The sequence below is a fragment of the Amblyomma maculatum genome, chromosome 10 (genome assembly GCF_055883805.1).
Source record: "Amblyomma maculatum isolate TAMU_Amacu chromosome 10, ASM5588380v1, whole genome shotgun sequence".
NCBI classification, from domain to species: domain Eukaryota; kingdom Metazoa; phylum Arthropoda; class Arachnida; order Ixodida; family Ixodidae; genus Amblyomma; species Amblyomma maculatum.
The window spans coordinates 113,294,829-113,301,798 of NC_139353.1; positions in this window are offsets into that span (position 1 = coordinate 113,294,829).

Consider the following 6,970-nt stretch of genomic DNA (forward strand, 5'->3'; position numbering starts at 1 on the left):
TCAAAGCTAATCAATAAGCGCAAGGTGGCCGATGTAAGAAAGTATAACATGGAGAAAATTGAGCATGCTGTAAAGAACGGGGGAAGCCTTAAAGCGGTAAAGAAGAAATTGGGCATAGGCTAAAACCAGATGTATGCGATAAGGGACAAGGCGGGCAACATCATCACTAATATGGACAAGATAGTCAAAGTAGCCGAGGAGTTCTATACAGATCTCCACAGTAGCCAAAGTAGTCAGGACCGTAATGAGATTGGCGGTGGGGAAAAACAGTCAGACGTTCCACCAGTAACGAAGGACGAGGTCAAGAAAGCACTAGAAACTATGAAAAGGGGGAAATCAGCTGGAGAGGATCAGATAACTACAGATTTGCTGAAGGACGAGGGGGATATCGTGCTAGAAAAACTGGCCAGCCTCTATACGCAGTGCCTGGTGTCATCGACGGTGCCAGAAGCATGGAAGAATGCAAACATTATCCTCATTCACAAGAAAGGGGACTCTAAGGACCTTAAAAATTACAGACCAATCAGCTTACTGTCTGTTACGTATAAGTTATTTACTAAGGTAATCGCTAATAGAATCAGGACAACCTTAGACTGCAATCAAGCAAAGGATCAAGCAGGGTTTCGGAAACGGTACTCTACTATCGATCATATCCATACCATCAATCAGGTGATAGAAAAATGCTCGGAATATAACCAGCCCTTATACATAGCATTCATTGATTACGAAAAAGCATTTGACTCAGTTGAAACCTCGGCGGTGATGCAGGCATTGCGAAATCAGGGGGTAGACGAGCCGTACGTGAAAGTGCTGGAAGATATATATAGTGGCTGCACAGCAACCATAGTTCTACATAAAGAAAGCAACAAATTCCCATAAAGAAAGGTGTTAGGCAAGGAGACACAATCTCCCCAGTACTATTCACAGCTTGTTTAGAGGAAGTATTCAGAAACTTGGAATGGAAGCAGTTAGGGATAAGGGTAGATGGAGAATACCTCAGTAATCTGCGATTTGCTGATGACATTGCCTTGCTAAGCAACTCGGAGGATGAACTGCAAATAATGATTGATGATCTAGACAGAAAAAGTAGAAAGATAGGCTTGAAAATCAATATGCAGAAGACTAAGGTAATGTTCAACAGCCTCGGGAAGGAACAGCAGTTTACATTAGGTAGCGGAATACTGGAAATACTAGGCGAATATGTCTACTTAGGACAGATAGTAACCGCAGATCCGGACCATGAAAAGGAAATATCAAGAAGAATAAGATTGGGATGGAGCGCATTTGGCAAGCACTCGCAGATTATGACTAGCAGCTTACCGGTATCGCTCAAGAGGAAAGTATACAACAGTTGCATCCTGCATGTACTCACCTATGGGGCTGAAACGTGGAGGCTAACCAAGAGAGTTCTACTTAAGTTGAGGACAACCCAGAGGGCTATGGAACGAAAAATGGTAGGGGTAACATTAAGAGATAGAAAGCGTGCAGAGTGGGTCAGAGAAATAACTCAAGTTACCGACATTCTAATGGAAATTAAGAAGAAGAAATGGACATGGGCAGGACATGTAGTGCGAAGAGAGGATAACCGATGGTCGCTTAGGTTAACAAACTGGATTGCAAGGGAAGGAAAGCGTAGCAGGGGGAGGCAGAAAGTTAGGTGGGCGGATGAGATTAAGAAGTTCGCAGGGGTCAAGTGGACGCAGCTAGCACAGAACCGGGTTAAGTGGAGAAATATGGGAGAGGCCTTCGCCCTGCAGTGGGTATAATCAGGCTGATGATGATGATGATGATGAAAGAGCAGAGACATTACACTGCCAACCAAGATCCGTATAACTCGTGCTATTGTCTTTCCAGCTGTGATCTATGGATGCGAGAGTTGGACTGTGACGAAGGCTGACCGCCGAAGAATTGACGCGTTTGAATTGTGGTGCTGGCGGAGACTCTTGAGAGTTCCTTGGACGGCCAGACGATAAAATCAGTCGATATTGTCGACCATAAACCCTCACTGCTCATTGGAGGGTCAAATTCTAAAGTTAATCTCAGCTACTCTGGTCATCGGATGAGAAGAGAGGAGTCGCTGGAGAAAGATTTGATGTTGGCAAAGGTTTAGGGTCTCCGGAGAAGGGGTAGGCAGCGAACGCCATGGATAGATGGCATCCTCGAGGCGCTGCAGATGAAGTTATGTAAAATTAGGAAGATAGTGAGAGACCAGAAAGCGTGGCCTGATATAGGGTCACGAATAGTCGGACACGACGGAACGACTGAACTGATATATATATATATATATATATATATATATATATATATATATATATATATATATATATATATATATATATATATATATATATATATATATATATTACGGGGATGTACGTAGTGTACCTGGCGCTGCGACGGGCTGAATTCAACGCAATTACTTCAGTAGCGGTGCAGCATCCACTATTTCAGCGTCGTCGTCTTTCTGAATGCTTCGCCGTGCCCGCGTTCCTCGGTCGTCGTCTTTGTCTTTAAGCGCATCACTTTGGTCTCGCGTTTCCCGGTAACACTATCTTCCTCGACAAAACACAACGTCCCGGTGCGTATTAGACGTGCGGTGTTGAAGGGGAATAATATGGCTTGAGGCGGGTGACATGCACGATTTCGGTAGTGGGCGTAGCAGTCGGTTACTTTGCGGAGCAGTGCAAGCTTATAGTTCACGTCGGTCACTGGACGTAGTACATGGTAAGGACCTGTGTAATGGGGCAGAAGATTTTCACACAACCTCACACAACGGCATGGAAGCCAGAGCAACACCAGAGATCCGGGAGAATAGTGAACATCGTGGTAGTGACCATCGTAACGGGGCTTTTGAGCTTCTTGAAAGATGGTGAGATTGTCACGAGCAATCTGGCGAGCAGCGTCTGCTCCACTGATGGTATCGCGGGCATAAGTTGCGACGGGGCCAGCGTTGGGAATCAAAGTGTTTAACGGCAGTAACAGGTCTCTTCCAAAGCGTAGAATGGAGAATATCCACCAGCATCATGACGCGAAGAGGTATAAACGAAAGTGACAACTGGCAGACTAATGTCCCAGTCGCGATGACTGTCGGATACATACATGGCGAGAATGTCAGTGCGTGTGCGGGTAAGACGTTCCGTAAGGCCGTTCGTTTGAGGGTGATACGCACTGGTGCACTTGTGCCAAACGGAGCAAGAACGAAGTATTTCCTCAACAACTCGGGAAAGGAAACAGCGGCCACGGTCATTAAGTAGTTGACGGAGAGCACCATGGTGAAGTATGACGTCGTACAAAAGGAGTCAGCAACGTCTGTGCCGCAGCTAGTTGGAATGGCGCGAGGGATCCCGTACCGCGTGGCATAATCGGTGGCCGCAGAGATCCATTTGTTTCCTGACAAGGACTCGGCGAAGGGCCCTAGGAGGTCAAGGCCAAAAGGAGAAAACGGCTCAGTCGGGATAGCAATCAGCTTCAGGTGTCCAGGTGGTAGTACAGAGGGTTTCTTCCGGTGTTGACAAAGGTCGCAAGCGGCTACATAACGTTGGACTGAGCGGTAGAGTCCAGGCCAGAAGAAACGCCGACGCACGCGTTCGTATGTGCATTGGAGGCAAAGATGACCAACTGTAGGTGCGTCATGCATTTGTTTGAGAACGGCAGAGCGTAGGTGTTGGGGAACGACCAGCAAGTGCTCAGCGCCATCAGGTCGCATGTTGCGGTGGTAGAGCGTGTTCTTGTGAAGGAAAAACAGGGTAGGGGAAGAGTCACGGCTGTGTGCGGAGGCGGTCGATAAGAAAACTGACGGTTGGGTCCAAGCGCTGTTCGTCGGCTATGTGGAAAACGTCGGATATAGAGAGGATACAAGAGTCCGACTCATGGTCAGTAGGGGAAGGGGGATCGACGGGATAACAGGACAGATAGTCGGCATCCTGATGGAGCTGGCCGGATTTGTATACAACGGAAAAGATATACTCCTGCAAGTGCAGTGCCCAGCGGCCGAGGCGGCCAGCAGGATCCTTGAGGGTAGAGAGCCAACATAAGGCGTAGTGATTGGCAATAATAGTGAAGGGTCGGCCAAAGAAGTAGGGTCGGAATTTTTCAATGGCACAAACAAGAGCTAGGTACTCCCGTTCACAGGAGACGACGGGCGTAGGCAGTCACTCAGTGTTGGCCACGTTGTCGCTGTGCAAGAATGGCACCAATCCCGTGGCCACTGGCGTCGGCGCAAAGTTCCGACGGGGCAGACGGGTTGAAATGGGCCAACACAGGAGGATTGGTGAGAACAGCGATGAGGGTGGAGAATGTGTTACCCTGCTCTGGTCCCCATGAGAAAGGAACGCCTTTCTTCAGCAGATTGGTGAGAGGACAAGCAACAGCGGCAAAGTTTGGGACGAACCGGCGAAAATAAGACCACAGTCCTATAAAGCTGCGGACATCACGGAGTGAACGGGGAGATGGAAAAGCGCTGACAGCGCGAAGTTTGTCGGCTTCGGCTTGCACGCCAGTTGCATTTACCAAATGGCCAAGCACTTAAAGTTCGCGGCGACCAAAACTGCACTTTTTAAATTCACTTGAAGTCCGGCACGCCGAAAAAGGGCCAAGATCGAAGAAAGGCGCGAAGGCGGCTTTCAAACGAGGGCGGGAAGACAATCACGTCATCCAAGTAACATAGACAAGTCGTCCATTTGAAGCCGCGGAGTAAGGACTCTTTCTGAATGCTTCGTCGAGCACGCGTTCCTTGGTCATCGTCCTTGTCTGTGAGCACATCCCTTTGGTCTCGCGTTTCTCGGTAACAATAAAAAAAAATAAATATATATATATTACTTGCAAAATTAACACAGCCATTCAAGACGAAGCGAGTTGTTAGGAAGTTTTATAGGTTCCGACAGAAGTAGAATGTCTGTTACTATAAGCAGGAAATCCGTATTCATGAGGACCACTCGATGGGCAAAACGTTTTTTTTTTACTTCGCAGCATGTTGCTGCACTGTAGTTTGCAGTCCACAGTGAACCAAAACTTTCGTGAGCTGTAATGTTTTGCAAATAAATAGCATCTACACAAGTTATGAACACGACTCTGGACTAAATAATTCATGTAATTTCATAACAAGGAAGACAGCCGCCTCAGGAAAAACTTTTAGACTTTCAGATGTCCTTGAACCAAGTTTCACAAATGATAATCGTAGGCCGCAGTCACAGTCTGCGACAGCTTCGATATCGGTTGGCTTGGTTTTATTAATTTTATTTGTTTTACCCCTCACGATCAAAGACATTACAGAGCGGCGGTGGTTACCATGGAAGTTAGATGTCATAAATAAAACGAAAACGTTGTTCAATATATACAACGCCAAAAAACCCTGAGTTTAAATTATTAGCTAAAGCGCAGCAAAACGCTAGTTATCTTCCTTTCCTCCGAGAAATCTTCACTGATTAGGTTGTATTGATAAGCAATGCGTCTTTCGACAAATCATATTTTGTCTTTTTCCTTGTCATTGTATAATGTTTCTTCTGTTTCAAAGCACTGTCTCATTTTGTCAAGCGTGAATTGTTCATTTTATATCGAACAAACTGCCACTGCTGTTCATCGTCGACTTTACGGGTGGCGAAGCCCGTCAAGCGGTCATTGCGAACTGCTTTTTTTTTCGTCACTCGCGCTTTTTGTACGACAAAAGCGGAATACTTCTTCATTCATTCATTCATTCATTCATTCATTCATCCATTCATTCATTCATAGTTAATATTAACATTAGCGGGACGGTTGTTCCACTTGCGTGTACTACGGTGTACCAATGACTGTGCAAAATCACCTGTCCTTGATAATTCGAAGCCCACTTTGTGATGATGGCCGATGCGGTCTCATATGTACTAAGTGTAGGGATACGTTGATTGCGGAGTGTAGGTTCATGATAAAATTTGTAGGAATGCTCAGACGGAAAATATTTCTACGTAACGATATGAATAGAATGTGAAGTCAGATTTTATGTTCGTTATGCTAGCTGTCGGGGCATCGTTTGACAAAATAACACGAACTGAATTATTTTGAAAGATTTCAAAGGGATAACTAGATTGTCTTATAGGGATCCTAACCCGGCATGGCTTATTCCAATTTTATTTCTTGTAGTAACTTTAATGTGGATGCGACCTGAAGAGCCTAATATTTTCTAAATATGAATTAGATGAATACGAACCCCAAATGCTTGTACGACTTCAATTATTCAAACGGTCTGTCTTTTTTTCTAATAGGATGTAGGAGTATTTTTTAACCTTTACCCTAACTTCATATTACACGTGTTAAAGGACAACTCCGGTGGATTTTTATTTTAGTTTTCACTGTATTACATTCTTCTGTTTGTCCTCACTCAAACGCAATAAAAGCTTTCGCAAAATTGCGAGTAAACCTACTTTGCAAAAAGGGGAAATCAGGAATTTGAAACCAAAACTGCTTTCATGGCCAGAATGACGTTCATCTTTGCGAACGAGTGACGTGCAATAAAATATCGAAAAAAACTCGCACGCGCTTTGGATGGCGGTTATAAAGTAAGCAAATCGTGACCCGCCCTATATAAAACGTCTGAGGTAACTTATACAAGCCTCAAAATTTTATGATCACGCGGAGAGTTTATATTAACGCGAGCATATTTTTGACTTTGTGAAATATAATGCTGTGAGTGTTGTCCACAGAAATCGTCCCAATTGTAGCCACGAAAACGACCACTTTCATAATTGTTTTTCGCGTCAATAGTCACGTGGCACCCAAATTTATCAGAATGCGCCAGGTTGAGAGTAAACCTACACTATAACCGTTACTACAGTAGTCGAATGTCAACAAAGGCATGTTTTGCAACAATTTACTACAGCATGCATTAGGTCATCTATGGTCAGCCTGCGCTCAGCCCTTGTCAGTACGGCCAACTAACAAGTTGTATAATATTACTTATGTGTGCGTAATAAACTTGAAATTAGAAAACTCCTCGGGC